The sequence below is a fragment of the Coturnix japonica genome, chromosome 13, assembly GCF_001577835.2.
Source record: "Coturnix japonica isolate 7356 chromosome 13, Coturnix japonica 2.1, whole genome shotgun sequence".
Taxonomy (NCBI): Eukaryota; Metazoa; Chordata; class Aves; order Galliformes; family Phasianidae; genus Coturnix; species Coturnix japonica.
In genome coordinates, this window is record NC_029528.1 from 569,661 (window position 1) to 579,443 (window position 9,783).

Genomic DNA, 9,783 nt, shown 5'->3' on the forward strand with positions numbered 1-9,783 from the left:
TTGAAATGTGGCTGCTTTGCACTATGAATAGAAGAGAAAAAAAGGCCTGAAAGGCTTTTTGCTGTGTTGTAATAATGTATCACGCTTGTAATACAATTTTCACCTTCAACATTTTACCTGCCCTTTGGGATGGGGCAGTTTTATAATCCCATTTTATTAGCAAGAAGCAGATGGAGAGCCTGCAGGGAGGAGAGGCCATTTCTCCCAAGGCCACACATTGTCTCTTTGGCAGAACTGGAGTTTGGGATTTTGCAGTCCCTGGCTGATGCTTATGAAATTCTTCTTTTTGAAGGCTTCTCTTTCCTACAAAAACACACTTGCTGAGAGATGAGCAAAACAACCCTAAGCTGATTTGAGGCTTTGCCAGTGAGAATTTGGAGAAAAGAAGAAATGAGAAGACAAGTCCTCCAGTTCTCCATTTTAGAAAATCAGTCCTGGTAAAGAGGAATTATATATTAAGACCCAGACAGATCCTCTCAGATTTACTATCTCAGAAGACAGTGAAATCTAAGTGTTTTTCTGTGAGGATTATGATTACCTGACAGGGCCTTATCGTTACCAGGAGAAATGACCCTGGTTTAGGAATGATCTGTTCATTTATACATAGCTGTTGCTTTTTAATAGTGCGGTCTTTTCTTGCTGCTATGAATATTAATAAAAATAAAAATAAGGTCCATGTCTTTACTTGGATGAAATCTGCCATTTAGAGCATACTTTGAAGGGCCTTTAGATCAATCTCTGGGTTTTATAAGCTGCTGGCAGCAATTTATGTGGATGTTAGACCAGAGGTCCTACCAGGCATTGCACACAAGCTGTCTGTAACACATCAGCTCAGGGCAGCCTTCCCCCCCTGGCTTGGTTTGGTGTGGCCAGGTGCCTTAACAGGGTGTCCTTGAGCTGGAAGTGTTTTGTGACAGCCTGGCAGCTCAGGACAAGGCCTTTGCTATTAATGGGGCTCGGAATGGTGTCACTATGCTCAGATTTATGCACTGTGCAGGTCATCCTTTGGAGGAAGCACTGGTGTTGCTCCTTGTGCTAGGGCTGATGTCCCCTGTTGCTGTTATTTATAGCTGGGCACTGTGCCCCTGCTGCTCACACAGCAATGGGAACCTTGAGCTCCAGTCCAACTCGCACTGCATGACACAGCAGCTGATGTGCTGCAGGGCTGGGTTAGGGCTGGAGCAGGAGATTTTGCTGAGCAGAACGCATGTACCCCATCTGGTACCATTGCATCCACTCAGTTCATCAAAACAGATACTTCCCCTCTATTTGATAAAGTCTAATGGGGCAGAGCAAGAACCCAACACCAACATGAGCCCTGTGACAGCTGAGTTGTCCATTGCGGGGACCATCCAAGGGCTGTGCCCACTCCTGCAGGTTCTGTTTTCTGTCAGCTCCTCCAAAGAAGCCACTTTCCCATTGTGACTGCTGTTGCTGGAACAGTTACCACATACTGTCTTTGACACTGTGCTGTTTAGTGCTGCTGCTGTTGGCTTGTTCAGCGCATCCCTCTGTGCACCCATCAGCTCCCACTCTTTGTGAAGGCCCTTTCCTCCTAGGGCTGCCATTCTCAGAGCTGCCCACCTGAGTAACCTGAGTACCCCCAGTGCGCTGCTGTGTGGCTGCTCCAGGCCCAGCTCTGCACCATGGGGGGGCTTTGTCCCTGCTGACTTCTTACCAAGAAAACCTCCTGGTTTCCTTCTGCTGCTTCAAACACTCACTGGGAGTCCAGCTTTCAGCATGAAATGACACCAACAGAAAGAAACAAAAGTACATGTTGCTTCCTGATGGTGCCCGAAGCCGTAAAGTGATTTGTATACAAATGAAAATCAAGATTAATCAAAACCTCTTTCTGCACGTTCAGGTGGGTGAAACCCCCAGCAGCAGTGGCAGAAGCACTGAGTTCTGCAGAACAATGTCAGTCTTTTTAATACAATGCAGTTCCCTCGAAGTTACATTTTCTTCTTCTAATTTATTTGCATGAAAAAGATGGCATGGCATAAATCATCCTGTGTAGGTGGCTGGGTTATTTGCATTTCAGAGGTTGTTTTTTACTTTGTATTAAAAAGGAATTTGCCATTGAGAAGCTTTGGGAGGTGCAAACTTTTTGTGGATGATGATTCTCAGGAGGTGGTGAAAGACATTCCGTCTGCTTGGGACAAACCTACCTCAGTCTGGATCTGTCTTAAAAAACAGCAACAGCAGAAACAACGGAACAAGAAACCTACTCACCTACAGCAAAGGCCGGGAGCAGCGCGCTCTGCAGGTGGCTCCATGGGGTTATGGGACATCTGGGACTGGCCCTGGGTCCTGACAGCATCCTCTAGTTTATGTGGTGCTGCTCCTAATCACAGATGGGCCTGGGGCCCTGGAGGGCCTTGGTGAGGCTGCACGTGGCTGTTTCCCACTAAAGAAGAGTGATGAGAATCTGTATCTTAGATTCAATACAGCATGGAGCACACAGGGACCAAAGCAGCAGAGTCAAATGTATTTTATTAGTGATGAGCTGAAGCTGTGCATGAACGAGCACATCTGACATGTTAAAGACATTGTATTTCCCTTCAGGAAGGGAGTACGCAGAGGCACGAGGCTGGCAAATTGAGCTGATTAGCTCAGCATAGCAGTGCTGAGAGCAGCATAGGCAAAAGGTCAGTGGTGGATTGGGGATGGAAGGGGCTGGAGAGGAGCAGCCCCCAGCTGCAAGCAGGACAGTGCTCACAGCTCCTTAAAGACACCGGGAAATTGATCGCCGCTTCATTATCCTCCTTGCTGATTCATCTGCCCATCAGCCTTCCAGCAGTTTCTTACTGCTGCTCTCAGCTTACTCTCTATTAGAATGGATCTGTGGTCAAGTGGTCCTTAATGATACACAAACATCCTAATACCTTGTAAATTGAATCCCGGAGCTGGCTGGGACTGCGTCTAAGTGCCTGGCATGGGAAAGCACTTCCTGTGTCTGGGCTGCCGGGTAACCACACAGAGAGCTGTAATGTGACCATTATTGTTCTCCCTCCTTACAGAGAACTGCTCCTTTCCAGTTTCCCTCTCGAGATGGCTCCCTTAGCACCTGAGGCGGTGCACACAGCTTTCACCAAGTGGGATTCTGACCTGTTTCTGCTTGAATAATGAGTCCTGTGTTTGTTGTTCTATTGACAGCTCCTTTTCCTTCTGTGTGGGCAACTGCCCTCCAGCTCCTCCAGGAATGTTTACTGCATCATTGCAGTATCTGTGTTCATGTCCTGCATACAGGCAGGTGGAGAACAATACCGCACATCCTATAAATGAGTATCCATGTCTGTTCTGTCATATCCTCATAATTTATTGGTTACCTCAGGATATTCATAGAGATGCAGGTGTTGATTTCCTATTTCTGCAGCTAACTGTTTTGTTGGAATTAGTACTCTCTGTGTGGGGGTGTTTTCTTTTGTCTACAGCTATTGCACTTTGGTCTTTGATCTCCTCAGATCTTGCAAGCTGAGTGGGCTGGGGTTTGGCCACTGCTCGGATGAGAGATTTATAGGAATACCATGATGCTGACAGGTATTGTTTGGGACTGAAGATGCTACCTTCTGCTTGGAGTCAACGCTGAACAAGTACCCTGGTGCAGGGGGTGCGCAGTGCTGCAGGCTCTGGCTGTGGAGGAGCTGCGAAACACATCCTATGAGCCTCAGAGTGTCTCAGCCAAAATCGAATGTATGTAATCAGTCCTGCATTCAAAAGCTTCAGAGAATGTATTGTTACTTTTCACTCTCTCCTGTAATGTAGCACTGGGGATTTCAGTGCACAGCCATTCTCAGGAGAAAGGAGGGGGAGGAGTGTCCGTACAGAAGCAGCGTGATGCCAGCACTCAACGTGTGCCTGCTGCGGTGTGCTGGTTTAAAGCAGGAACCACTGCTGGCCTGATGGGCGTCTGGGAGCTCTCACCTGAACAGTGGCTACAACGTTCTCCAGCCACTCCCATTTGCCATTAGTGAGTGACCCCTTAATCACATTGGCAAGTAACCACTCACACAAGTAATCCTATTGACACCAGTTGGGCTGGATCCACATTGTTATAATTTAGCAAATAACTACTCAGTTGTTTAGAATATAAATTCTTCTGATTTATGTAGGATTGGAAGGCATTTCCATCTCATTTTTTAGGAAAACATAGTGAATTGTCACTTGCTTAGCACATCTAGGAAAAGGCAGTTTTTAGGCATCATAATGCAATAAATAGAACACACCTTTTTCTAGCAGAGGTAATGTGAGTTTCCCAGCCAACGTCTCCTGTGTTTTTCTGTTGCCTAAAGGGTAAACTTGGGCTGAATTGAATGCTGGCTTCCTCCCAGGTAAGTCACCATCAGTGGGGAAGATCATTTGTTTTGAACACTGTTGTTCAGCTGGTGGTGGGTGGCTCCATCCTGCAGAGCTGCCTGTGTTCATAGAGTTAATGTGAGCAGGAGAAAAGGAAAGTTCTGCCAGAGATTTGCTGATACAATGCTCGGGTCATTCACAGGGTGTAATAACGGCTGTGACAACCCATTGTACTTTTTGTAGGCTGAGGTATGACTCTGCTTGTTTGGAAGCCACTGAATTCCTCAGTCTTGCCCAACTCCAGCTTGGAACCTGGCGCCCCATCCCTGGGCAGTCCTGCAGTTCTCACCAGTGGCACTTCACCGTTTCCAAAACAAGTTTTCCCAAGCAGGGATGCAGCACTCAGCTCAGTGCTGGCACACAGTTTTTGTCTCTTCTCCCTTTCTTCTTGTTGCTAAGTAAATAGTAAGAGCATTCCTAATTGGAAAAGAGAAGCTTCAGATAAGAGATTGTTTCTTATTCAGTATAGTCTCTCACACTTGGGATACTGATGCACTTTTTGGTAAGTCCATTGTCCATCTGTCGTCCTCCCCCCTCCCCCCCCCCATTTTTAATAGGAAACGTGGTGCTCCAGCTGCTATTTGTGCTTAATCTCCTGAGCAGCAAAGGAAAACGGCTTAAAAAAAATACATCTCTGGAGTAACACAGGGAGAAAAACAAACTGATAACTCCTGACAGACTGATGGCTCCTTCCTTCATCTAAATCTTTATAGATTAGCATGTCTCTTCTTTCATGAATATGTTTGTTTGCACTGTATCATCTAACCTAATCTGTATGGGAAGTATATTTATCCTAAAGCAGCGGGGTACTTGTACTGCTTGCTTGTCACCAAGAATAATGGACAGGAAAGGTAAGACAATTTCAACCATATTAAGGAGTGAGGGTGACAATGGGTGTTTTGATAATGGGATGCTAGGAGTGAATAAACTGAAATGCTTTTGTTATGTATTTCGCTAATAAAATAGAGCTTTTGTTATGGTTTCTTCCAGTGTTTCCTCTGTTCCACTGCTGAGCCAGGCAGGAGGGCTACTTGAGGATAGGATGACATGGAGGGCTGGCTGGGAGCCCCAGATTGGGCTGACCTGGGAAGGAAGGGGTGGGTATGTGGGACCCCCCAGCAGGACAGGGTTGGAGCCTCCCCAGGTTGCTGCCTCCCACAGAGCCCCAACCTGTAAATGGAAGACAGCACTGAGCGAGGGGAGACAACACTGGGCACACCAGCACCAGGAATGAGGCCAAGTTCCCAGTCACAAAGGTGACAATTAACTGGGCATTTTTACATTTTTTCCCTAGTGTTTTGCTGATGAAGCTGACCATCTCCAGAAGCCACCTCCTGCCTTTGTTCAGTGACCAGCCCTTCTGCAGGTGAGATGATGTTATCTCCTGCTGTTTGGTATTCAGGTGTGGAAGGAGCCCTTCCACAGTACTGCTTCATTGTCAGATGTCCCCATTTTCTCTGCTTCTGATTCTCCCTTTTTCAGTAACTCTTCATTTCTGCCTTTACTACCTTTCATCTACTGATTTCACAGCACTTCCACAATTGTCAGGAGTGATTTGAATTCTGATCCTGCCCTCAGAAGTGTCTGCAACACTTCCAGCTCGCAGTCATCAACAACTGTATCTGTGTTGTCTCTGCTGCAGCATTGGAGTCTGTGCAGGAACATCTGGGAGCCACTCCAGCTGTCCTTCATACCCACAGGGGACACTCAGAACACTGGTGATTTTCATTGTATTCTTTCCCACTTTATATTAATTTTATTTTGACTTTGCATGTTGAGCTGTACTTGTGAGCCCGCATTAGGGAATTGCACATGGCACCTTGCTCATATGGGGTGCTGTACCTTGTATTTACACAGCAATGAGCTCATTTCCCCCTTGGTGCATTACCTCCCCACCACGGCCTCCCCTTCCCTGCCCAAATCCTCCCCAGGTTTGACGTCTTTTCTATTTCTCTCTTCTTGAGAAATGTATAAACTCACCTTGGCTACAACTCTTGGGCCACAGCCTCACCTTCTAGGTGATGACAACTTGATTGGTGAATCATAGATTTTGATACCTTTGAAGCTGTGATTTCTAAATGCATCCCTTCAGATAGGAATGGTGTTTCTCTGAGATTTTGTGTTGAACCCACTCTGATGTCTTTCCGTTATTGAAAATCTTTTCCACCATAATATGAAACAGATGTATACAGGAACTGGCCATTTACACTGTGTAGTGTGTAAATTACGGACCCAAAGTTTTGGATGCTGCAGAAATTCTATCAGTGATATTCCTGGCTAGACAATGTTTGGAGTCAAACAACCACAGCCTGCTGACTGGGTTCTCCCAGGCCCTCACACTCTCTTCTCTTCCCAGATCTGTTTTGTTTGGGGTATTCTAGGGCCTATAACTCTAATGCAACCTCACTCATGTCTCTCTGCTATTCTTCAGAGTTCTTTACTTCCTGCTCATCTTGTTCTTTACTCTATGGGTTATCACTCTGCCCCACACTCTTGCTGGGCTGCCCTGATCCTGTGAGCTGCCTTTCCTTGCCCTTACATGCAGCATTCCAGCCTGCAGCCTTCCCCTTATCCCAGAGCAGTTCTGCCTGGAGGCTCATTGCCATCCTGATCAGGCATTTCCCTGCTTCAGCACGTTCTCAAAATTAAAAGCCTGTTCAAGAGCGCTGTGGCACTTTATAAATCATACATCATATGGACTATTTGCTGTACTCAGATCACAACAAAACCATTTTTCAGCTTGCTGGGGACTTTTCCTCAAGCTGCTGCACTATGTTTTGCTAACGAGGCCATGGGGTGGCCCAGGGCCACCACCTTACTCCTTCTCTTTTCCTCTCTTTAACCTCTTTAGGATTACTGGTCTTACAAGGCCATAATAAACCAAATCTTATCTGTGTTGGAGACTTTGCTGAAAATGATGAATGTATTTTTTGTGCAGAAAAGTGAATGCTCTGCAAGTAGGTGAACTGCATATGTTTTGTATAGCATCTGATATACATCTGCCTCACAGATGTGTGGCTTAAAGGGAAAACCGACTGCCAGTTGCACACAGACTTGCTTAATGTGCCTCATTGAGTCTAATTTAATCTACCTGCAAGGAAACAGAGCTCACCTCCATCCCTAGCTCGTTCCTATTCCTGATAAATCCAACTTGAAAATCTAATCTGCCACTGAAAAAGTCTTAGCCTTAAAAAGGAGACTAGTCCTGTTAAGAAGTTTGCGGATGATTGTTCAACACATCCTGGGTAGCAAAGTCCTTTGGGGTCCTCCATGTGACTTGAGTGGGAGTTCAAGCAAACCTTCTGCCACAAAAATAGCCCAAATCAATACTTCGATTCGTCCCATGGAATGGAAAGTGTGATAATGTGTTAAATGCTACTTTGGCTTCTGATATACTTTTTACATTATAAGAACTGATGAAGCATTTAATGGGAGAGAAGAGAAAAAACATCGAGTCAGGGAATGCTCCCCTAGGCTGCTGAGTACATGTGGTGTGATAAAACACCATTATTAATCTCAGCTGGGGGCAAATGATGGATTCACAGTAGAAAGAATCAAAGCCCATGCAAACAAACCACAATCATGTGGAAAAACATCTCAAACATAAATGCAAAAATTACGGATGTTACATGAAACTTTGTGGGAAATGGTCCCAAAAACAGCCAAACATTGAGCAAAGTTTTGAATGCAATTACTTCTCTTTTTTCTCCTTCTTCAGGTGGCTCAGCCAGGTGTGGTATTCCCCATTCCCAGCTCATTTTCTGCATTGTTGCTCCCTTTTCCACAGCCTGCAGCCTGTCCCTCATGTCCTGCTTTGTTCACAGTGCAGGAGCCAGGGCTGCACATTGCCCTCCTGCAGGGACAGAGGTGGTAGAGGCTCCCAGTCCCATGGCCATGGTCCCCTCTTGCCCTTGGGTGCTGTGGATCTGTCCCTAGTGAGGCTCTGCCCAGTGTTGTGTGCTGGGGAGCAGCAGCTCAGGAAGACCATCCAGAAGAGGTGCTTCTGTAATGCTGTGATTTGTTTGGGCTGAGTCTCTATAATTAATTTCATCTTAAATCAATTTAGATCATAAATAATGAAGCACCTCTTAATGGCCCTTGGGCCAGGCTGGGGTCGAAGTGTGTAGTGCAGCACATGGAGTGGAAGGAGCAGATCCCCTTGTTGCATCAGCTCCTTGCAGGGCAGGAATAAGTCAGCCCTATTACTGGCTCACACTGGTCTCAGATCTCTGAAGTCAACTCCTCCCGGTTTAACACACACCAGTGTTTTAAAAGCTCCTCCTTTTCCTCAATTTCTGCATTGCTTTTAACTTCAATAAAAGAGGGTGCTGCAAAGAGCAAAAGCTGGGGATGGAAGCTACACTTCCACTGACTCAGGGATGAACTGCAGCAAAGAGGAACCTCCAGGAGCTGAGGGCTCCCTGTCTGCCTTCTGCCTGGAGCTCCAAGCTGCTGCTGGGGAGGGGCTGGGTAAACCCTTTTTTCATTCCCGTGCAGATATTACCTCATATTTCTGATCTGAAATTCACTTTGTCTTCTGGGAACTGTGATACTTTTCTGCTCTGGAATGATGCAATTACAATGATGTGTGTGCTGCTACAGCTGCTCTCCTGCACTGAGTGCCACATCTCCTAATTCCTGAGACAATATGGGGAGGTTTAGCACAATCACATCTGTTAAAATCAACCACTGCTATGATGGCAAAGCTCTTCACAATGCCTCAGATCTGTAACTTGCACATGAATCCCAGTCAGTTTTCTGTATCTCTTGGATAGGAATGAAACAGAGATCACTCATTCAGTACAGCACCTGACAGCTCAGTGCCCATGCACAGAGTGCTCCTCACTGTGCTCTGGCCCACCCCACCTCACCTTGGGCTGCACATGCAGATGTGATCCCCTATGGGATGTTATTTCCCAACAGGAAAATCAGCACACTGTTAAGCAAATACAGTCGTTTTCTGATGTACAAGGCTGATTGAGGCTGTCTGGAGAGGGAGTTGAGCTGTGTGAGCTGTTGGCTCGGTGCTGCTCCTACTGTTCCCCTCTCCTGTTTTCTGTGCATGCGGGCAGCCTTCCCTGTAACAAATGACTCCATGCCCACCATCACTTCATTGCAGCATCAGGAAGAAACAGATAGATGTTGACGTTTACCTGGGTAAGATAAATAGTGATTGGGTGGTGGGTTTCTTGTCTGAAGATGGATTGAGCAATAGAAGCCATTTTCCCTTGCACTTTTCAGGTGGCTGAGAAGCAATTTCAAGCAATGGAAGTTTGGGCCCTGTAACGTTCATCATGTCGGCTCTAGGAGAGAAATTAGTCACAGTGTGAGTAAATAATGGAGAAGGTGCAGAAGGCAGAGCGAGGCAGCATTTTTCTCTACCTTTTGATTGCTACAGTGAGGAAGGCATTGCCAAGGAGAAGTGCA

The 9,783-nt window shown here is 46.2% G+C and overlaps 1 long non-coding RNA gene across 1 annotated transcript; it reads left to right on the forward strand.

Moving 5' to 3' along the window:
• The first annotated feature begins 2,968 nt into the window (after positions 1-2,968).
• LOC116654077 lies at positions 2,969-7,200 on the forward strand. Its single transcript, XR_004308953.1, has 3 exons — positions 2,969-4,858; positions 5,651-5,722; positions 5,887-7,200. It is a non-coding gene; the product is annotated as an uncharacterized LOC116654077 (long non-coding RNA).
• Positions 7,201-9,783: the final 2,583 nt, after the last annotated feature.